The following is a 24,469-nucleotide window of genomic DNA, read 5'->3' on the forward strand; positions in this document are numbered from 1 at the left end:
TTTGCGAGTGGCCTCACTCTGGCAATGGAAGCTCAGGACAGGTCAGATTGGGAATAGGAAAGGGGCGTTAACCGAGCACAAATGTTTGGGGAAACAGTTGCCCAGTCTACGCTTGGTATCGCCGATGTAACGGAGGCCAGTCTCTAACCTCATCTACTGAATGCAGTGAATGAGGTTAGAGGAGGTGCATGTGAACCTCTGACTCACCTGGAAGAGCTGCTGGTCCCTGGATGGATGTGACGAATGAGGTATAGGGACAGGTGTTGCACCCTCTGTGGTTGCAGGGGGAAATGTACCTAGGTAAGAGAGTGGTTTGGGTGGGAAGAGATGAGCGCAGCAACAAGTTGCAGAGGGAGCGGCCTCTGCAGAAAGCAGAAAGGGATAGGGGTGGGAAGATGTGACTGGTGGTGGGATCACGTTGAAGGGGGCGGAAATGTTGGAGAATGAAGTGTGGGATGTGGAGGCTGGTGAGGTGATTGATAAGGACCAGGAAAGGCAAGATATTATTGTGATAGGGGGCGAGATATCCTTGGCAAATCGTGACAGAATCCATTTGTCTTAAATTGTGTTAAATAATGTCAGAAGGTGAACAAATCTGCAGGGAAACTACTGAAAAGTTCATTGATTTTCAGTGGAAACACAAGGTTCCGCAGATGTAGCAATCTTGGGCAAAACACAAAGTGCTGGAGAAACTCAGCAGGTCAATAAACCCAAATCTTGATTGGAACAGGATTATAGTAGCTCAATGAAAGGAGCACTTTCGGAAATACATTTGAGAGAATGCCATAGTGATCCTGCCCATGAAGATGGAGGCATTGTCGGAGAATGAAGGAGAATGGAGAATGAAGCAAGCAACATGCCAATTGGAGGACCACCTGTAATTGGGAGGACCTGCTGGGGGCAACTTCCAGGTGGTGTTCCCATGCTTGTGCTGCCCTTGTCCTTCTACCTGGGACAAGTTGTGGATTTGGAAGGTACTGTCCAAGGAGTCTTGGCGAGTTGCTGCAATGCATCTGTAGATGACACAAACTGCTGCAATTGTGCATCAGAGGTGCAGCGACTGTATATTGTGGATGAAGTGTCTATCAAACAGGCTGGTGTGTTCTGAATGGCGCAGTGCTTCTTGCGAATTGTTGAAGCTGCACACATTAAGGCAAGGGGAGAGTATTCCATCACACTCCTGACTTTTCTACTACAGTAAAGGAACCAAAATGGGAGTTCCCTGTAAGATAAATGGAGTGAAGAAGGAAAGAAAGGAAAAAGGTACTACAAAAATCAGGTCAAAAACCACAGATACAATCTGGGTGTATACATTTTGCCAATAGAGGCGGCAAAAAGGAAACCAATGTCAGCAAAGAGGTAAAGCAAGAACAGGTCATATGATCTCTCAGGTCTGCTGCGCCATGCAGTAAGATCTGCTGCGCCATGCAGTAAGATCATGCCTGATCTGGCCTTAGCCTTGGCTCAGCATATCCCCATGTCTAATAAACTCCATGATATACCAAAAATCTATCTAAGCCTTGAATATAATCAATAATCTGCCTCTACTGCTATTTGGGAAAAGAGAATTCCAGGGAATCACAATTAAAGGCAGAAAAATACTTCTTCATTTCAGTCCTAAATAAGTGGCCACATTCTAAAAAAATATAAGTATGACCAAAATAAGTGTACCAAAAGTAAGAATAACTATGTTGCTTAGGTCTATATTCCTCCATGTGGTGAAACATCCTTTCAATATCTACCTTGTCAAGCTCGTTCACAATCGCATGTTTAACAAGATCATCTCTCATTCTTCTCAACTCCAGTGTGTAGGATGAACTGGTGCCTTCCCACACAAGTCAAATCAGGTGAACCTTCCCCAAATTTCTAATGCAAATGTACCTCTCCTTTCACGAGAAGTAAACTTAAAATAGTAAGCAGTTAAAATGAAGGTAAATATAAAAATCTTCTGTCAGTATTGAGTAGCAAGTGGGTAGTAAGAGGAAGTGGGTGGTAAGATGGAATGAAGGGATATGCATCATGTACAGACGGAGGCGATTACTTTAACTTGGCATCGAGTTCAGGAGAGACATTGTGGGATTAGAGATAAAGAGGCAGAAGGCATGGCTGAAATTGTACAACCACCTTGCAACCGTCTTTACACAGGAAGAGAATGCTGTCATAATCTCAATAAAATGGGATTAAACAGAGAAGGAGGTGAAAACTAACAACAAGGAACAATCATTGAATATCTGCCTATGCTTAAAGTAATGGCGTCACCAGATGTGAGGGAGGAGAATGCCTCTCATTTTACTGAGGGGGGTGGCGCTGAAGGTCGCTGTCCGTTTGACAAGGAGGTTTATCACGTCCTCCAACTGTCCCATTATAAAGTGGTACTGCCAGAGACTGGAAAATGGCAAATATAACACCCTTGTGTTACAAATGAAATGTAAAGATATGTCCAGCAACTACAATGCTAGCAACTAAGAGGTTGTGAGAGGTTTTAAAAACAAATAATCAAGGAAAACATTAATGTGCACTTGGGAGTTCATTAAACAAAAATGTATCCTCCTTCTCGAACAACCTTTCCTTTTGCATTAAATAGGCACAAGAGTATAAAAGTTGAGTTTCACAATGAAGGTAAACAGATTGACTTGAGAATTAGATTATGCTGCGTGGAAATTCTACTGCTGTTTTTTGCCTGGTAGAAAATAACAATGTGATTTGCTCACACTGCTTTAAAAAAAAGCATCGCTAAGATAGTTACAAAATAGCATTGTTGAATTCCCTGGTATAGCACATGTTATTTCTGCTGCAGCAGCTGCCTGTACATAGATACACAGCTGCAACCTCAGCAGCCAAGCTCAAAAAGTGCTGAAACCAGGTAGCATTCTTCCAACTTCTGGAGAGTGTTGCTTAATAAAGCAAGGCTGGAGCAATGATTGGAGCAGTATATGTGGTGTGGAACCCAACCCATTGGTGGGATGTTTGTTGTGCTCAGGGACCATGGAGTGCCTCACAGGCTACAGCCAGGCACACCCACCAGGGAAGTATCTTTAAGGAGAAACAGTCCTAGCAAGAAATGCCATGATCTCACCAGATTGATGAAGGCAGATCCTCAGCATTTAATTCTTCTTCATAACATCTGTAGACTTTATACTCATCTCCATTCAAAATTTGTTAACACTTTTCCCTAACATTTCATCTCAGCCACAAACAGCTCATTCCTTCCTTCCCACATCCTTCCTGCATGGTTGCCCAAACCTCTCCACATAGAACCTTTCAAAAACTAAATGTTTTCTCTCTCTGTTTCACAGAAGCATTTTCTGATGCTTTCAAGTACACCACCAACTTTTCTACAACTCCCTGGAGACGAAAGAAACAGTGGATGCTGGAATCTTGATCAAAATACAAACTGTTTGTGGGAACTCAGCGGGTGGATGGAATGGACAAGTAAAATTCTGGGTCGGGACAACTCCCCGAGTCACCCTTACAATTTCACCAGCATCCACTTCCATCCAAAGGCAGCTTCTCTTCAGATAACGGAAAATACAATACCCACCCTTTGACCTCTTCCACTTTTACAATCCCAGGACCTAATAGTCCTTCCAACTGAAGAAACAATTCATTGGGATTTCTTCAGATTTAGTGAACTGCATTCAGTGCTCAGTAGTGGTCTCCTCCATACTGGAGGGGAAACAAAAGCATATTTGGTAATGCCTTTGCTAAACATCACCATTCTATCATTAAAGATGACCCCGAGCTTCCTAGTTTACTCTCACTTTGATTTTCGCTCCATTTCTTCTCCAGCCTGTCTTCAGAATCTTGAATCCCAAAGTAAGCACAAGAAACAGCTTCTGACCTTGTGTCAGGTCTAATGGAAGGCCTTCGACCTGAAACGTTAACTCTGTTCCTCTCTCTAGAGATGATGTCTGACCTGCTAGGTATTTTCGGCATCTTGATTTTTTTCTCTTGCCCTTCTCCTCAATCATCTCTTCTTTACATCTCCATACTGATCAGCTGTAATTAATAGGCCTGCCTTGACCATCCTCACTGTATGTGTAAGAGTATTTGATATTTAAGGAGGGGCAAAAGGAAAGCAAAGCAAGGTAGCACAATTAAAGAGGAACATTAGTTTGGTAGTGAGAACTTACTTTGGCTCAGGGACAATTGAAGATGATAGAAAATTGGAAAGACACGTAAATGCAGAAAGCTTCTATAGATATTTAAATAGGAGAAGACTAGCAAGGGAAAATGTGGGTCCCTTATAGACAAAAACGATTGGGACTAAGCAAAGACAGTTAGCTCTCAGTCGGTCTTCAAAGAAAACATCAAAGAATTGCCAGAAACACTAGCGAGCCAAGTCTTCGTGCAAATGATGGAATTTAGTCAGAGATTCTACCACTCACCTACACAACAGGGGCAATATAGTGACATAGTCTGAAGAAACATAGAAACATAGAAATTAAGTGCAGGAGTAGGCCATTCGGCCCTTCGAGCCTGCACCACCATTCAATATGATCATGGCTGATCATCCAACTCAGTATCCTGTACCTGCCTTCTCTCCATACCCCCTGATCCCTTTAGCCACAAGGGTCACATCTAACTCCCCCTTAAATATAGCCAATGAACTGGCCTCAACTACCTTCTGTGCCAGTGAATTCCAGAGATACACCACTCTCTGTGTGAAAATCACCACTCTCTGTGTGAAAAGGGTCTCAACCGAAAACGTCACCCTTTTTTTCTCTCCAGAGATGCTGCCTGTCCTGCTGAGTTACTCCAGCATTTTGCATTTACCGATAAATTTACCTGTTACCCTGAACATGTTAGGGACATGGGAGGAAACCAAATCACCCGAGGAAAACTATGCGGTCGCAGGGAGAATGTGCAAACTTCATCACAGGTCAGGAATCCAGGCTTCTGGAACTGTGAGACAGCAGCTCCTCTAATAATAGAGGGGGGAAAAAAGAGAAAATTTAGTGAAACCAAAAGGTGAAAATCCCCAAGGGCTCTATTATCTATCTCAGTCTTGTCAGTTGAGTCAGAAATGGTGAAAAGTGCTAGTTACAATGAAAGGAAAACACAGATCTAATGATCCATTAGCCCATCAGAAGTAGAGAAAATCGAAATCAATAACACAGATGTAATTACAAAACATCTAGAAAAGATGACAGGACTGAGCAGTGAGCATGGACATAAACGGAAAATTATTTCTGACCAATCTATTAAAGCTCTTTGAGGATGTAACTGGCAGAATAGAGTTCATAGTTATACAGAATGAAAACAGGGGGTTTAACTAATTCACCCATGCCAACCAAGTTGTTCAATAGACAAGGAGGAAATCAGTGCATGGAAGTTTAGCATTTAGAGATGCAACGTTGAAACTGGCCCTTCGGGCCACCGAGCTCATGTCGAACATTGGTCACCCGTACATTGGCTCTATGTTATCCCACCTCCACATCCAACACACTAGAGGCAATTTACAGAAGCCAATTAACCTGCACATATTTGGAAATATGGGAGGAAGCCAGAGTATCCAGAGAAAAACCACGTGGTCACAGGGCAAACATACAAACGCCGCACATAGTCTGGATCAAACCTGGGTCTCTGGCATTATGATGCAGAATGTTTACCGTTGGGCCACTGTGCCACCCTGTTTCCAGAAGTTTTTCAAAAGGTTAGTCAATGAGATTGCAGCACATGGACAATAAATTCAAATGATGTGAGAATTGGTTAACAGATAGAAATCAAAGAGTGGGAATAAATGGATCATTCTCAGGTTGACAGCCTAGGATTAGATATTAATTGTAGGGCCCAGCTATACTCAATAATTAACTGTATGTTGGATGAGGAGGCAATATGTCACATTCAAAATTTGCTCAAGATAATAAAAATGTGGGATTGTGATCAGACATGAGAATGTGAGGACATGCCAAGACCATACATGCAAAATAAGTGCATGGTTGAAAACATGGTAGATGGAATACAAATGTGAAAGAATGCAAGGTCAATTAGTTCACAGAGAAAGGCATGGCATTTTATTTTCAAATGGTGATGGATTGGGAAGTGTTCAGTGTGATCTGAACACTTCAGATCAATGTGGAAGCTTAATATGGAGATGCAGCATGCCATTAGGAAGGCAATGGGTATGTTGTTTTTTATTATGAGAGAATTTGAGTACAGGAGAAAATATGTCTTACTGCAAATCTAGAAAAGCTTTGATGAGACTACATCTGGGGCACTGTTACAGTTTAAGTCCCTCAAACAAAAAACTCACAAATGGTGGCCAGAGCTAAAATGGGACAACAGATGAAGTGCCGTAAAGCATATTTTATTAGGGGCAGTAACCCAAGAAGAGAGCCCCTGAGTTTAGACCGCAGAAGTTTACAATCCCATTGTAGTGAGCCTGGGCAGTTCATCTCACACGTGTAGTATTTAAATCCAAGCCAGGAATCTTGTGATTTAGTATAATGAGTGATAAGCAAGAACAGTGAATCAAATTGGAGTTATTAGAAATCAATTATACACCAGCATGTCTAAGTAATGAGTACTAATGAAGGCCAAGTTGTATTTAACCATTGTTTGCGTCTTTGTTTGACACATCAGTTGATACCCTGTGGAGTAAATAGGGTCACCATACTGGTGTCAAAGAGATACAGCATAAACAGGCTGCTGGGCCAACCATGTCCCCTGCCAGCTATCAACTATTCATTTACACACCTAATTCTCCCCACATTCACATCTCCCACCTTCCTCCCTCACCCACATCAGATTCTAACATTGATTTACACAACACAAGTCTTTGGGATGTAAGAAGAAAGTAGAGGACCCAGGCAAGCCCAGGCAGTCACAAGGAGAGCAGGCAAACTGCACACAGACAATACCCAAGGTCAGGATTGAACCCAGATCAGTGGTGCTGTGAAACATCAGCTGTACTACAAGTTGCATTCTTACCCTTTCACCTGGCTTAAGGTGCGACACCTCCTTAGGTCTCCTTTTGGAGACAGGGTATTTCCCTTTCTCTCTTCTCTGTCTGCTTATTTCAGGTGGAATCTTAGGCCAGCAACTTTGACCCAACCTCTCAATTTAGCGCAGGCCTTTGAAACCTGGCAACATCCTTGTAAATCTTTTCTGCACTATTTCCAGACATCTTTCCTATAGCAGGGTGACCAAAACTGAACATAATACTCCAAATGTGGCCTCACCAACATCTTGTTCAAATGCATCATAACATCCCAACTTCTATACTTAATACCCTAACTGATGAAGGCCAATGTACCAAAAACCTTCCTTACAATCATATCTACCCGCGATGCCACCTTCAGAGAACTGTGTACCTATACACCAAGATCCCTGTGCCCTACAACACTCCCCAAGATTTCACTATGAAGGTCCTGCCCTTGTTTAACTCCCAAATGCAACACCTCGGACATATCTGCATTAAATTCCATGAGTCATTCCTTCGCCCACTTGCCTAGCTGATTAAGATCCTGCTGTCATTCTTGATAACCATCTTCACTGCTACGATACTATCCACTTTACTGTCATCTACAAACTTACTAATCATGCATTCTACCTTCTCATCCAAATTGTTAATATAAACTACAAACAGCAATTGGTCCAGAAACAATCCTTTACAAGTCACAGTCCAGCCTTCCTTCCATGAAGCCAATTCTATATCCAGTTAGCCAGCTGTCCCTGGATCTCAGCTGGTCTAACCTTCCAAAGCAGCCTACCATGTGGAACCTTATCAAAGGCCTTGCTGAAGAGACTACACGATGATCTATACAAGCTTCTTCTGTTCCTCTCAGAAGTGAATAGACAATCTCTGCAGCTTCTTCTACCTCCCTTGGGCTGAACGATTAGCGCAGTACAAGTATATTTCTCTGTAAATTCATTTTCAACAGATAACAACCCCCAGTTTACTGCATCCTTGTCTGAAATGCCGTTTCTGGACGACTCAGCCACTTGAAAATGGTGATTAATTGAGTGTGATCCATCCCAGGAAGATACAAAAAGAATCAACCATTACTACCAGGTAGCTTTTGGCCCTGGTTATGAAGAGATCCGATGCCATGTTCACCCAACGTCAATCCACCACCCCATGCTTATATAAAGTACTCTTGCTGCCTTGATTTCTCAGAATGATACACATTATTTTTGGCTGAAGTCCTTCACTTCTGCATCTATTTCAGGCCCATTACAATGATTCACAAGCTCTCCCAAAGCAGCTGTTCACTCCCAAATGTGACAATGTAACGGAGCATTTGTCTCCCGTGAGTCTGTTCTTCCATTTGTTAAAGTATCCCTTGTCATATTCTGTAGTTTCTGGTGCGTCTGAGTTGTCAAGAATCACCCTCTCCCTTTGTACCCTCTATGCCATCACTCTCACACTCGTGCTGCTTCTACAACATCCTTCAACCCCTTTCTGCGTTGTCTCTCGCACACAACAGCAATGACTCGACCACTACACCTGCATTACTCAGCCACTGACTCAACAGCATAGTGTCCATCTCTATATTATTTCCTTCACCTGACATTCACCAGTTTTATATGTACTATGACAGTGCCATATGCCCTCATTAACTCTCACAATTGCTCTCTCTATTACAAACCAATCGAAAGGGACATGCAGTTGTAAGAGAAGCCAATATGGAAACCCTGTTTTAAGTGTCAGATATGCAAGTCTCAAGGACTAGGGGAGTTGCTAGTGACTGTGACCTCCCTAAGAATAGCTACTTTCCCCTGATCTTGTCATCATTACAATCTTCTTTTCCTGTCAATGAGTGGTCTTTTCAGATAAGTGGGAAATATCAAGCCATTATTGAGATGGAACAAATGGCTAATTACATATATAATTGAATTACACTTGCCCAATTGGCCACCCATATAGTGTGAAAAGTTCACAAATGCATATAATTAGATTTAAAAAAACAAGTGAAAGTGACAGTAGTACAGTTATGTGTCTATCGACATAACTTTGACGTTTTGGCATCAATGTAAAATTTTAAAAGTTGAATTTGAACAAAGTAACAGAAGTATCATGATATAAATAGAGACCATACAAAATTATATTGAGGTGTAATTGCAGGCTTGGTTCCAACTTATTTTTAGTATAATTATAGGCCAGAACTATACACAGTACTTCAAGTGCACTCCCACCAACACCAGGTACAATTGTAGCAAGACTTCCCTTCTCTTATATTCCATCCTCTCGGTTTATTCAGATGCGATTACAAGCTAGATAATCAATTAAAATGAAGACAATTAGTCTTTCAAATGATTTATACAGCAATGTGATTACTAACCTCAGTGTATTACAATTTAACGCAACCAGGTTTTACGATAGATTTTGTGCTGAATATAATAGGTAATTAGACTTAATATTGGATTATAACGAGTAATTCTGAATCTGCACTATTATGAGGAGAAAATTACTGCCCTTCTGCTGGATTATTATAAAAATAAATTCAAAATTTGAACTGAATTATATAGGGCTATGATTACAGGTTTTGTGCTGTGTTTCACTCTGGTGGGGTAATTGCAGGCTCTGCTGGATCACAGATTTCCACTCGATTGTTACAAGGTTAGTTACAAGCGTTATGCTGGACTAGTTATCTTTGTATTAGACAATATAAATGTTGATGAATTACAATGGGGATGAAGGATTATATTTTTATAATTATAATACTGATATGATATATCAGTCTGAAGGGTCTCAACCCGAAATGTCATCTATCCATGTTCTCCAGAGATGCTGCCCGACCTGCTGAGTTACTCTAGCACTGTGTGTCCTATAATGGGGCAATTGACGTCTGTATTCTGGATATAATCTTTATAGTGCAGCGAGTTATAATTACAGTATTTGGAATGCCTGCATCTACGATCATTAGATCCTGTCATAAGCACAGAATGAGGTCATTGATAAAAGAGGGAAATCCTCTTTCGTTCAATAAAATGATACCTGATACCTCAACTCCAATTTCCTGCTACTTCCCCATTACGTTCAACTATCCAACAGTACAAAAAAATTGAACATAGTCAAGGTTGGGCTAGACAATTATCTGTTTCATGACACCATAAGCAAATAAATTCTTCCTCATCTGTTTACATAGGCAACGACATTATTGTGAAAGTATACCCTCTGTTTCTAAGTTGCCCCATCCTAACAGTTCCTACTTTGTCATACTCCTACAATTTACCCAGTAAGGTAATCTCATTCTTTAACTGCAATGTGTATAGGCCAAATCTTTCATGAATCAATCCCTTTATTCTACTTATGTAGGAAAGAACGGCAGATGCTGGTTTAATTGAAAGTAGACACAAAATGCTGGAGTAACTCACCGGGACTGGCAGCATCTCTGGAGAAGGGATGGGTGAAGTTTCAGGTCTAGAAGGGTCTCAACCCGAAACATCACCCATTCCTTCTCTCCAGAGACGCTGCCTGTCCCGTTCCTTTATTCTACTTTCTAGCATGTGTTCGATATAAATAAGGCAGCCAGAACGGCGCACAGTACTTCAAGTCCATTCCCACTGGTACTCTGTACAAATGTAGAAAGACTTCCATAGTCTTCTAGTCCATCCTCTTTGCATGAAAAGTCAATGTTCCATTTGCCTTTACGATTACTTGTAACGGAATGAAACTTCCTGTGCAAGAATATTTTTTTCAGCAGCAGGTTCTCTCCATATAAACAATATTCAGCTCTTTTACATTATTTCCAAAGCAAATAAACTTTATATTCCTTTTATACTCATGCAAAATTTTTGTCATTCTCTGAACCTCTATATTTCCAGACTTGGTCTTCCTTTCAACATGCATTCCAAACAAATTCATATCATCAATAAATTAGATCATTATGCACTTGGTGCTTTGATCATTAATAGTTGAGCTTGCTACAATGATCCCTGAGGCTACAATTCACTAACCCAAAAATGACCCATTTATCATGACTCATTAATATCCAGTTCTCTGTTCATGCCAGTATATCACTCCCACAATCATGGGCTCTTACCTTGAACAGACAAGTTTTGTGTGCTTTCTATTAAATACCTTTTGGAAATCCAACTGTTGGTGTTTCACATCCACAAAAACCTGATACATGTGTGCGCAGTTCTGGTTATCCCATTACAGGAAGGATGTGAAGGCATTGGAAAGGGTGCAGAATTTCTTTTACGAGGATGCTGCCTGGATTAGAGTGCATTCGCCAAAAGAGGTTGGACAAACATGGATTGTTTTCTCTGGAGAGTTAGAACTCGAGGCGAGACCCGACAGAAGGATATAAAATAATGAGAGGCATGGACAGGGCAGACAGTCAGAACCTTTTTCCCCCAGGATGGAGATGTCAAAGACGAGAGGGCATATAGTCTTATGGTCAAAGGGGGAAAGTTTAAAGGAGATGTGCGGAGGATATTTATTTTTACACATAGAATGGTAGGTAGTGGTGGAAGCAGATACAATAGTGGTGTTTAAGAGGCTTTTAGATAGGCACATACATATGTAGGGAATGAAGGGATACAGGCAGAGGAGCTTAACTTGGCATCATGTTCAGCACTAAGAGCCTGTCCATATGTTGTGCTGTTCTATCTTTGTCAAGCATGATTTACCTTTCCTAATACAGTCATCATGGTATTATGATTTTCTAAGTGTCCTTATACCATTTCCTTAATCATGGATTCTGGCATTTTGCCAGTCCCTTTTGTTTTCTTTATTTTTTTCAATAAATGTTTTTTTGTGTGCAGATTTCCAATCAACTGGAACCATTCTACTATATAGGAAATGTTTTAAACTCACAACTGATACATTCGCTTCACACGAGCCCCAGGACACGGACAATCTAGTCTAGGGATCTTGTCAGCTTACAGTCATATTAATTTTCCAGATGCCTTTGTCACAGAGAGAGTATTTAAAGTTCCTCCAATCCCCACCCCTCTCTATTTTCTATTATTTTTGGAATGTTTTTCAGTGCAACAAATACAAGATGTGTTCAAAGTCAGTTGCTTCCTCATTATAAATGCAGAGTGTTACCTGCTAAAGAACTACCATTCACCATATTCGATCGTTTTGTACTCTTAATTTTCTTATTTCTTTGCTAGCTTACTTTCATCATCTATTTTCTCCCTTTTTAAAATAAACTTGGTCCTTAGCGTCTGTATTCTTTCTTTGAAAGAGCTCGCACTTGGTCACACAACCTATTTCCTCTTGTGTATGACCCTGTAAAATGTTCAAACTCATGTAATTGCAATTCCAAATTAAAAGTTATTTATGGAATCAGCCTCCATCACCTCTCAGGCAGGGTGTTCCCCAATAACTAGTGAAAACATCATCCCCAATTTTTTGCCAATAATTTTAAATCTACAATGTCTGGTTATTGATCCACTTTCCAGATGGAATAGTTTTCTCTATCAAAACCACTTGACGTCCAGAAAATCTGTACAGCTTCTCTCAATCTTTTCTAACTAACATTCCTAGCATTCATGTCTCTCCTCACTAGTCCCTGGTAAAGCATAAAGAATAGTTCACATTTCTCCACTCGAGGCCAAATTTCTGATCGTGGAATTTCTGATCTTTGTCTACTGCTATGGTTATAAACTGAAGTAAGTCACACAGCACAGAAAGAGTCCATGTCGCTCATTGTATTTATCTATACTAGTCCCATTTATTCACACATGCTTCCTTGAACCTCCTTTTCTACTTGCCTTATTATATTAAGGGTCCTGTATCTCCAGCCACGGGTTTGATAATCTCCAACTCTGTCCGTGCACAATGAACACATCTTCCCTTTACCATGCGGATTTCCTCCGGGTGCTCAAATTTCATTCCTTATTCTAAAGGCACAGTGGGCAAACCTTCCATTGTAAACAGCCTCTGGGGCTGATGGGTAGTAGCAGAATTGTGGTTGGGGGAGTTAATGAGAAAGACTCGATTACAGGGGAATAAATGGGATATTGGATTGATCCGAGACAGGCTCCAATGGTTTCCTTCCATTTGAGAAAAAACAAGTGAAATATTTCAAAAAATTTAATTTATCATGTACTGCATTTCGAAGATGCATACCTTAACTTCTTTGAACATTTGCTATGACTTAGTCCATTTCACTGTTGAAGTGCATAATTATGCTCATGCCAGCTACTTTTCCAGGTTCATAATCATCATAACTGTGCATCTAATATTCACGTCCAAGGCATTTGTGAAAATCGAAAAGAGCATTGGATTAACTTTGGTTGCTTTCCTTTTTCATTTTAATGAAATATTTCTCAGCATAATAGCTAAATGCCTTCAATTTCATCACTATGAGCTGTGCCCTACATTAGCAGTACATGTAAGGTTTGGCCGCTTATAATGGGATAATTGCTGAATTTTAAATGGATTATAATGGGGGGTAATTACTGCAGTATTTCTGGATTCTACTCGGATACAATCACAGTCTCTGCATTAAATTATACTGAAGTGTGACTGTAGACATTGCATGAGTAATACTCATGTAACTGTAGAATTTCTGATGAATTATATGGTTATTATGTGGTTTTCTTTTCAAACAAGATATTACAAAGGTGGGATGACAGATCTCTGAATTTTCATGGAGAAAGTTTCTTTCTCTGGATTAAAACTGGATAACCATTGCAGCGCCCTTACAGACTCTCCAATAGATTGTAATGTATTCTGGTCAATGATGAAACAAAGTAGAAAACCTAGTGGCAAGATTGGAAAAAGATTTTGAGATATTATTTAAAGATTATGGGTATTTATGTGCAGACAGATCTGGATATATGCAAATATTAGCAATGCAGCAATTATGTGAGAAAATAAAATGTCTGGCCTGTATTACAAAAGTTACAAGTACAAGAAGTCTTCTTGGAATTTATCAGGGCTTAGGCAAGACCAGAACTGGAATTCTGGACATAGGCTTGGTCCATACTCCAGTTTGCAGAAATTTGCAAAGGAGGCGGATCAGAGGAGATTCAAGATTTAACTGTTTTCTTAAGACGGAAAAAAAGAAATCACAGGACCTACACACTCTTCAGCTTTGAAGCAATTTCACTGAATCACTGGGGAGTTTGCACATTCTCCACGGAAGGTTGGAGGGTTAGCCGTCTGTTGTAAATTGTAGGTAAGTGGCAGAACCTTGGGGGGGTTTGGCAGAATGAGAATGTGGGCAGAATAAAAATTCAGATTAATGTAGGATTAATTGCCGGTCGGAGCAGACTTGATGGGCTGCTCCTCGAGGTACCTCTCAATGATTTCAGATTATCAATAATCTCACAATGTCAAAACAGGTTTGAGGGTAAATGGCCTACTCCTAGTCCTAAATCTCATTTTTTTGTGATGTTTGTGATGAGATATTACAGTTCAATTATTCAGTTTTGCACTGGATTATAGTGGAATATCTATAACCTAGCATGGGTGTTCTGGATTCTAAATAATGCAATCTCTGAGCTGGATTAAAATGTGCTTAATGACAGGTTGGTCATTCACGTTTTGTAATGGATCATAGAGTTATCGTCATGCCATTTTAATGCAGTGCATTAATAGAATAGGGATAATATGAATAGACAAACTGGATTGCTGTTAAGGTTACACGTTCCACACTCACTCAAAGCATTGTTAAGCACAGTGTTGGAACATAATAGGTGTAATTACTAATTTTATACAGTTAGTCTAAGATAATTATAGCCTTCCTAACAGGTTACATAACAAACATACTACAGGTTTTAAATGAGATTATATGCAGGAGAATATGATGGGGCTAACTAGTTTTTACATTGGATTTTTGAGACTTAACTACAAGCTTTTTATTGAGATATTGATTTACAATTATAGCATTTGTGTTGGATTATAATTGAATAATTATAATTTCTGAACTGGATTATAGGGAGGTACAATGTGTGGATTATATTATAAACACTATAAATACTAGCAACAAAATTTTGTTCAGACCGCAAGGTCTGAATGACAATAAAGACTACTTTGACTTTGACTTTGAAAATAATCCATGATTCTTCACTGAATCATTACCAGATAGAATTTGACATTTTGAATTATCATATTAAGGCAGGTCTTTAGAGATCGTGTATTGGAATATATAAAGAATACTTTTCAAAAATAGACGGGCGATAATAAAGTGATTTTGTATCAAATGATGTTATTTCGCCAGAAAGAAACAAGGGCAAATGCATACTTAATACCTAATTCCATAAAAACAGTGATGCAACTGGGTAACAGTCTGAAGAAGGGTCTCGACCCGAAACGTCACCCATTCGATCTCTCCAGAGATGCTACTTGTCTCGCTGAGTTACTCCAGCGTTGAGTGTCTAACACAGATGTAAATACTGTCTTGGGTGGATTATACTTTTGTGTAATCCACCCAAGACATCTTTAAGTTTCATTTTAATGCAAACAATTGATGACAGCTGGATAATAATCAAAACAATCAAAAACTTTCAATTAGATTATTTAGAGGTTTGGTTACAAGTACAATACTGGAAATTGGATAATTAACTATTTTGTGTTGATTATATGAGGTTAATACAAATGCTTTACTTGATTGTAATGCATATAATTACAGGCATTGCACTGTAATATAATTGTGGCAATTATAGGTTTACCATAGAATTACAATGAAATATATGACAAGAGCTTGTTGCAAATCTTAATGTAAGATGCCAAGGCTTTGGGAGCTACCTGGGTAATTATAGGCAAAGTATCATAGGGGTGACGCTGGCTTTGAGCTAACTCATAACCTGGATGCAAATACTAGCTTTGTATTTAATAACAAATGAGCAAATTGCAGGCTCAGAATTTTATACATGTGTACGATTACATATTTTTAAATTGGTGATTAGACTGATTGAGAAAAAGGATGAAGACAGCCTATGTACTAGATTGCAGTACTCACTTTTTTCCTGTTGAAGTCAAGTAATGCAATTATAGGCTCCGTCCAAAAATATATGGAAGTGCAATTGGACTGGGCAATCAGGAGAAATGAAAGACGTGACAATGGTTTAAAGAACATATCATAAAACGTGGAAAAAGGGAAAATCCAATACGGTGTCAGGGCAGTTACCAACAAAATTAATACACAAAAAAAAACTAAGGCAGAAGCAGACTGAATGTTATTCCCAATGTTATATATCTGAACCCAATTGAGCATGCCTTTTATATGATGAAGAGAAAACTGACAGGGACTAGCCCCCAAAACAAGCATAAGCTAAAGATGGTTGCAATGCAGGTCTGGCAGAGCATCACCAGAAAAGACACCCAGCAACTGGTGATGTCTATGAATCGCAGACTTCAAGCAGTCATTACATGCAAATGATATGCCACAAAATACCAAACATGACTACTTTCATTTACACAACATTGCTGTGTCCCAAACATTATGGTGCCCTGAAATGGAGGACTATGTATAAACACTGCTGTAATTTCTACATGGTGAAACCAAAATGTATGAAAATGGCCTTTATTAAAATCTGACAATGTGCATTTTAACCACATGTGATTTTTTCTATTACAAATCTCAAATTGTGGAGTACAGAGGCAAATAAATAAATGATGGGTCTTTGTCCCAAATATTATGGAGGGCACTGTATATCTCAAAGGCTTACTAAGTTGGAAAGAGTCATCCATAATAATAGAATCACAATTAAGCCTCACAAAAGAACAGCAGATCAATTTCCCCCAAAAACTCCAATAAGCCACAAACACCCATTGTTTTAAGAATGGTTAAAGATCTGCATACAAAAAGCTGCTAAATTCAGATTCTGAAAATGTCATAGTACTGGCCTCTTCAATTATCATTTTAACAGTATCCCATAGTCAAAAAAGCTGCGTTATTACCAAGGTCACAGCAATGACGTGCATGTCCAAACACAGTTTCCTCACAACAGTATAGATGCATACTGGGTTAACTCCTGTGATTGAAAGTACCCATGGGTTTGAAGATGTGGGAACTGACCATATGACAATTTTGCAGGGCCACAATGCGCAACTGTTAAAATATCACCCTTGAGAAGTTTAGGTGAGTATCTTTGCCAACTATTCCACCTCCAGTTTAAATTCCATTTGGAATATTTTGGAGGACCAAGAAACCAAGAAGAAACCAAGACGGACCTTATTCTGCAACTTACAAGAACAAGAGGCACATGGCATTCAGCACAGGACCGGAGCAAAAATTAAATACATTCCCCAGATTTCAGACATAATTCCTGGAAGATTTATCTACTATCCCTGGAACTTCCCATAAAATACCCGAGCGAAAGATGGCAACCATAGCTGCATTCTCTCTTAAACCAGAACATTCCACCTGCAATGTGAGCCTAATACTGAATGCTACTCTGAAGCTTTACTGAGATTTACAAAGGTTCAACAGGACTTCTTGCAGCCCAAGAGGAAACCTAGAATTTTAATGTAAATGCACAATGGATGATCTTAATTTAAATGTTGTATGCTGCTAAGTAATAGATTAATTTGTAATTGTAAATTAAGTTTATAATTTATAGCAGAACAGTCGCAAGTCACAAGTGTACATTTCCTACCTACAACCGGACACTTCACCAAATACGGGCTATTGCAAATCCTCTTCAGCTTCTTCACTTATGTCAAAAAGGAACAAAGCCATCAACTGCAGAGGTAGCTTTCAGACACAGCTGTGCAGGATGGCAGTGGATCAAAAACACATTTTCATCATTTTCAAGTGCATTTCAAGCCATCCATGAAGACAGCATGAACAAACCGCATAAGTGAAACTTGGGCTGACACAGACCTGAGATTTTAAATGCCCTAAAATAAATGGCCAAATGTAATTCAATGTCAGTACTGGTAAGGGGATAATGTTTTACTTAAAAAGTAGAAGTGAATGCAATCATTTCTGCAGCAAGCACTTAGAAATTTAATTTAGTTTAGAGATAGTGCGGAGACAGGCCCTTCGGCCCATCAAATCCGCACCGACCAGCGATCCCCGCCCACTAACACTATCCTAGGGACATTTCTAGGGACAATTTTTACATTTTATACCAAGCCAATTAACACTAGGGACAATTTTACATTTTATACCAAGCCAATTAACTTACAAACCTGTACACCTTTGAAATGTGGGAGGAAACTGAAGATCTTGGTGAAAACACATGCAAGTCACCGTAAGAACACACAAACTCCGTACAGGCAAGCACCCGAAGCCAGGATCGAACCAGGGTCTCTGACGCTGGAAGGCAGCAACTCTACCGCCATGCCACCGTGCCGCCCTATGTATGGGAGCAGCAGCCTAGACTTATAAGCGTGATTTTCTGGAGTTGGATTTGAAGTTACGAGTACCACCAACTGAGCCATAACTGCTAATATGATCATAGACTGGCTATCGTACCATTACGGCAAATATCATGCGATAAGGCAGTGAAAGTTTGAGCTACATTTTCATCGGATTTTAAAGAATAAAGGAATATCAGGTTATAGATTCAAGTAGCAGCACAAATTAAAATATGAAAAAGCAAACAAATCGGGAAACATAAAGAAAGGGCAAAACTGTCAGGGCGATTTAACATCTTGGTGGTGGTTACACTTCAGGAAAGATCAAACAGGAAAGACAAAACCTAAGAGAATGACCTCAAAAGATTTTAAACTGTGAATGTTCTAATAAGATAGAATTAGAAAAAATGCTGGCAAGGTGGCAAGAAAGAGAGCTTGAATATGTTAGTCATTAATAAATCTAATCGAAAATTGATCTCAGATCACAAAAAGGGAAAGCTTGCATTTATTATTGTTCCCTATATTCAATAAGGTTCTATCAAAATGCAGTTGCAACGTCGGACCAAAGCAGCCATTTGAGAGAAGCTTCCCTGCACATAAAGCAATGTAAATGACAAGATAAACCTTTGCGATATTGATTGAGAGTTAAACAATGGTCAGGACATTGGTAATAGCTCCCCTACTACCAAAGCATGTCATGTTCCCTCCGGTTGTACTGCAATAAAGACCATGATTTATAACCTCTATGTGCGGGTCTGATCATTCAACACTCACCCAAAGGGCATTAACTCCAATACTGCAGCAATTGCTCATTGTTACACGGAGCATCAGCTTTGACTCGTGTTCATCGCTGGAATAGGACTTAAACCCCAAAGTCCTGACTCACAGGTAAAGATGTCTACAACTGAAGCACAACTGTCCTATCAAGTGGTAAGTTCATAGGCTTGGTTATCATATTGTTAAGTGGTATGTAAATCGGCAGTCGAACAAAGGTTAAATCCAGGGGGGAGGAATGCAGAACACATATTTACATGCATAAGCTAGTTGGACTGAAAATAAGGATTCTGTGCTGTAGGCAATGTAAATTATTGTGGTTGATCTAAAGGTGTGGGATCCCCTACATTGTCTGACAGAAGATGGGGAAGGATCCTCAGTCACACAATAGGCCATCATCTTCAGCACACAAAACACAAAAGAAGTCAAGCAAATAGAGGAATAGCACCTTACAATTAATTTCATAAGACTCTAATGAGGTTTTTTAGACTGCTCCTACAAAGTGACTACATGTGACCCTTGTGTTACAGCTGTTCAGGTTACAGAAATGTGCTCTTACAGAAATCGATAATTACTACCCAATGATGCAGGAGGCATCTGTTCGGACAATCCATGAGAGCTGGCAACTCCTAGAAACCTTTCATTTGCACACATTAAACTTTTATCACTAATATTGAATATGGTTATCAAAGATGATAGACTTTCAATTGTTTTCAGGAAGAATAGGCAGAAGCTGATACCATAAAGAGGAAATCTTCTTTGTTGCTTAGGTTGTTCACATAAATGTTCTTGCTTAATCTTGTAATTTTGTTTGGCAGTCAAAACTGTGTCAAGAGTCAAGTCAAGTGTGTTTTATTGTAGGAAATTGCTCAAAAACAGCTAAACTGCCAACGTATTGCCAGATGGTCAGGCTGTACTTCTGATAAGGTTGCATAGACAGGAGCAGTCAGCAGCAACTTTAAGGGCTGTAAGATTTAAAGTGAAATTCACAGGAAATACCGAAGAGCCTAATACAGGCACATATGTGTGGAAGTACTGGATCAACACATAACATCAGGTGATGAGAATCAGGAAGGGTTTCAGCTGTTACGATAGGAACTTTTAGATGAGAGCTGAAGGGGTGCAAAGTGGAGAAGCAGCTAATATTCCCTGTGGCAGTTCTCCAGAGATCAATTTTAAATATTGGACAGATATCAGCCCTCTGCACATCGTGCCAGTGTGTACCTCGGCTGAGTAGTTTCAAATCTGAGCCCAACACTGACATTTGTATCTCAATAATGGCCTTTATCCTCTACACTGTGGTCCATCCGCCACTGTCTTGGGTGATTTAACTATCTAACCCTAGTTTGAGCAATCAAAACTGGAACATGCTGGGTGTTATAAAACATATTTACCTGCAACACAATCGGGGGATAGTTCAATCCAGCTCTGAAATGTTTCTATTCAAATGCATTAACTTGTAAACATTTCCGCAACCATTTAACAAACTCATTTTCAGTGCAGTTAGTACTGTTCTGTATGAAAATACAGCAGATCGTTAACACAAAAGATCCTCAAAGTAGGAAATGAGACGGGTTACCATTTACTCTCGTTAATATTAGCGAAGGGAGGAATGCCATCCATTCCTCTCACACTTCAAACTCTTCAAATCGTGCCCTTGAACCCATTATACCTGCCTGAATAATCTCGACCTCCATTTAACATCACCTTTAACATACTTTCTAGCATTATGTTACTGCGTTCATCTGGTTGATAAAAGGGGAATTTCTGTTCAGTCACTGTTTCCAGTACAAAGTGTTGAAAGCTGCTGCTTAACAGCCCTGCATTGTGAACTAAACAAAAAGCCGGACCCAGATTTAAATCCCAATCTCTGCTGAGTAAACAATTGTAATGCTGCAAATGGCTGCTTTGTCTCCAAATGTGATGGGTGGGGAAATTAGGCCAGAAATACACAAATACCAAAAGCAGTTCGTACTAGAAACGTTGTGTGTGCAGAGGTCATTCGAGGGCAGGATAAGGCTCTTTGGCCCATGGTCACATTAGTTGCTGCCACTTAATACTTGGGTTCAAATGAACAATGGTCTGTTGGCAAGTTACCAGAGAGAGAAAGAACAAGAATAAACAGAATAAATGTACATAACTTTGGTAAACCACACAGTAGTCATCTCTGCGTTGATGATGCGTACCTTTATGGAAGTTTTGGAACCAAGTAATTTGCACAGGTAATTCAGCTATTGAAATTCCAGAAATAATTTACTCAGCTTCACTTCCATACCTGGCCAGGATCAGACTTTCCAAACTTGTGAAGCCTGAAACACAAGGACAGAAATTGTACATTAATAAAGAATAAGATAACACTGCTTTTGAAATATTCCCATACTGAAATCCAGGTACAATATTTACTAGATCTGCATAGAATCGTAAGCAACAATTTCCAATGCTACCAGCAGTCACTGTTCTGTGTAAAAGAGGGCAGGAGCAAGTTTCATACTTTGCCTACCCATATAGAAAACACACAGTACTATAACTAGTTTAAAACTTTTGCCCCACCAAATAGTGACTGAAGAACACATTGCAAGTTGCATAACATTAGGGTCAAGAACTGTTTGTGTAAAAACATCACCGATAATAGAAGTAGCAGAAACAATCAGAGACATTAGGTGAACCACAACATGAATGTTATCGCCTTCAAGGGCCTGTCCCACTTACGCGTCCTTGGCTCGCAAATTACGCGACCTCGTGGTCGCTTGAGGCGTACGGGCACCGTATGGCTGCGCGGGGCCGGTCCCACTTAGAAGCGTGGAGGGGTATGGAGTTGTGCGGGGCCAGCCCCGACATCACGCGGGGCTCCGGAATTCTTGCAGTGAACAAAATCTTCGCGCGCCAGCGGCCTGTCGCGGAACTGACGGCCAAAGTGGGACAGGCCCAAGACCCTGGTGCGACGCAACAACTCACCTTCAACAGCAGCAGAAGCAGGCAAACGATCGCCGAACTCGGCCTGGGGCTCACGGCCATTGCCCCCCACTTCTACTCCCAGAGCGGGGCCAAGAAAATTGAAGATAGACACAAAATGCAGGAGTAACTCAGCGGGACCGGCAGCATCTCTGGAGAGAAGTAATGGGTGACGTTTCAGGTCAAGACCCTTCTTTACCGACATGAAACGTCACCCATTGCTTCTCTCCAGAGATGCTGCCGGTCCTGCTGAGTTACTCCAGCTTTGTGTCCATCTTCAAATAACGTCACGCACTCCAGACAGCTGTGCGTACGCATGAAATCGCGCCCGACCTTCGCTCGACCGTCTCGTCTCAACGCGACCACGAGGTCGCGTAATTTGCGTGCCAAGGACACGTAAGTGGGACAGGCCCTTCAGAGTTTCCAATACACAAAATGCTGGAGTAACTCAGTGGGACAGGCCGCATCTCTGGAGAGAAAGAATGGGTGACGTTTCTGGTCAAGACTCTTCTTCAGACAGTAGGATAGATGAGTTTGCTGTCAGTGATAGGCCAGACGGTTGCAATATCTTGTCAGAAAGATCTATAGAAAACCAGTTATTAAAAAAAGGAATGTTTGTTCCCTTTCTCAAATTGCATTTGTTTCAAGACAAATTGACATTTTCCCTGACTGAACACTTCAATTAAATGTGCCCTGGTGAAGCAAATGGCATCCATCATGACTACTACATGCTTGACATCTAAATTAATTTCTAAACAAGCCCTTAGTGCCTCCATCTAGATTACTAGATGGCACAGATGATGGGATTTTTCAGGAAGCAGAAAGGACACGCGGGTCACACGAAGTAGGATAAAGTCCAACAAAATACAGAGATGGCAACACTGTGCAAGCAATAGGAAAACACCAAGGTGGCGAGATGATACTGAACAACTTCCAAAAGGAGTGCAACAAAGCCACATCTCAGTGGTAAGACAATCCATTTGGAGCAGTGGAGTCCCAGATTCTATCATCGACTGCCAGATTTAAAATATCCAGTTTTACAGTTGCCACAAAGATGTGTGCATCTCCTTGTGTGTCTGTGTAGAAAATACTTCAGCATTTCTCTTCTAAAATACTCTGGCTAGGATTTTAGCTGCTGGAATTTTATGATCCAAGAGGAGGAAATGGGGTACTTAGAGAAAATCTAGCAAATCCTTTATCTATTTAAAACATATTGCTTTTAAACTCTGCCACTGACCATCACGTTAAGTGCTAGCTTTATAAGTTATTAATAATTTCAGATCGTCCTCAAAGAACCGCTTCAAAGGTGACGGGAAAGCACAAGTCAGCAGCACAGAAATTTGTCACACAACATGGCTATATGATTGTTGCACTCCCCAAACATTTGCATTGGTCCATTGAGCATTTAAAATGTAGGGTTAACAGGAGACTTCATTCAGTGGAAAATCAGAATTTTCTATGTCTTGTTTACCTATTCAGTAATCGTATTTTTTTAATGATTTCATTATGCGAAAGGAATATTGGAAGGTGCATATTGTACAGTGAAAGTATGAGCATGAACATTGTTCCGTGATTTGATAAATTCCTAAGCACCAAATGGTAGGTACACAGTAATTTAAGTTCTCCATCTCAAAAGAACAACTGCTCAGACTGCAATTTGCCACATCTATTCCAAAGGAAAGGAGTAATTCTCTAATAATGCATTCAATGAAAGTCCTCCAGATCTTCAGGCTTCTGCATTTCTTTATGCCGATAGCATTGGAGGAACTAGTACCAAGAATTAACAAGTTCCACACTGGAACATAGAAAATGGCAGCAAATGAAAGACCAAGACCATTCAAATTCAATTCTGCCATTCTAGCACTGATAAGATGAAATGGCAAAAAACTGGTTGACTAATCTCACACTTTTTCAAATCGGCCACAAGAGATCCAGAAGCAACAAATACATCCCCAAATTCCTTTGGAATGGTGAAACTGAAATCACCTGTTCCTCCTAAGGTCAGAGTGGCACAGTGCTACAGCAGTAGAGCTGCTGCATCACAGCACCAGAGATTCTGGTTCAATCATTACCTCAGGTGGTTTCTGTGTCGTTTGCACGTTCTCTCTGTGACCGCATAGATTTCCTCTGGGTGCACCAGTTTCCTCCCACTTTCCAAAGATGTGTGGACTTATAGGGGTTTATTGGCCACTGTAAATGGCCCAGAGTGTACAGGGAGAGGATGTGAAAGTGGGATAACATAGAACTAGTGTGAACAGGTGATCGATGGTCATGTTTAAGAAGGAACTGCAGATCCTGGAAAATCGAAGGTAGACAAAAATGCTGGAGAAACTCAGCGGGTGAGGCAGCATCCACGGAGCGAAGGAAATAGGCAACATTTCGGCTCTAAACCCTTCTTCAGACTGATGTGAGGGGGAGGGGGGGGGGGAAGAAGAAAGGAAGAGGTGGAGCCTGTGGGTTGAGGGAGAGCTGAGAAGGGGAGGAGAAAGTAAGGACTATCTGAAATTAAAGAAGTCAATGTTCATA

General features: G+C 40.3%; 1 protein-coding gene across 4 annotated transcripts in view; it reads right to left on the bottom strand.

Annotated features, from left to right (window-relative positions):
• Positions 1 to 24,469, bottom strand: part of ammecr1l (AMMECR1 like) — a 61,480-nt gene that overhangs the window by 24,530 nt on the left and 12,481 nt on the right. For 2 of the 4 annotated variants that reach the window (XM_033031589.1, XM_033031588.1), the window contains one exon: positions 21,267 to 21,300. The gene's annotated coding sequence lies outside the window, so the exon portion shown is untranslated. Of the gene's footprint in view, positions 1 to 21,178; positions 21,301 to 24,469 lie in introns of all 4 variants that reach the window. The other 2 variants (XM_033031586.1, XM_033031587.1) reach the window with 1 other exon arrangement.

Source organism: Amblyraja radiata, chromosome 13 (assembly GCF_010909765.2).
Source record: "Amblyraja radiata isolate CabotCenter1 chromosome 13, sAmbRad1.1.pri, whole genome shotgun sequence".
NCBI classification, from domain to species: domain Eukaryota; kingdom Metazoa; phylum Chordata; class Chondrichthyes; order Rajiformes; family Rajidae; genus Amblyraja; species Amblyraja radiata.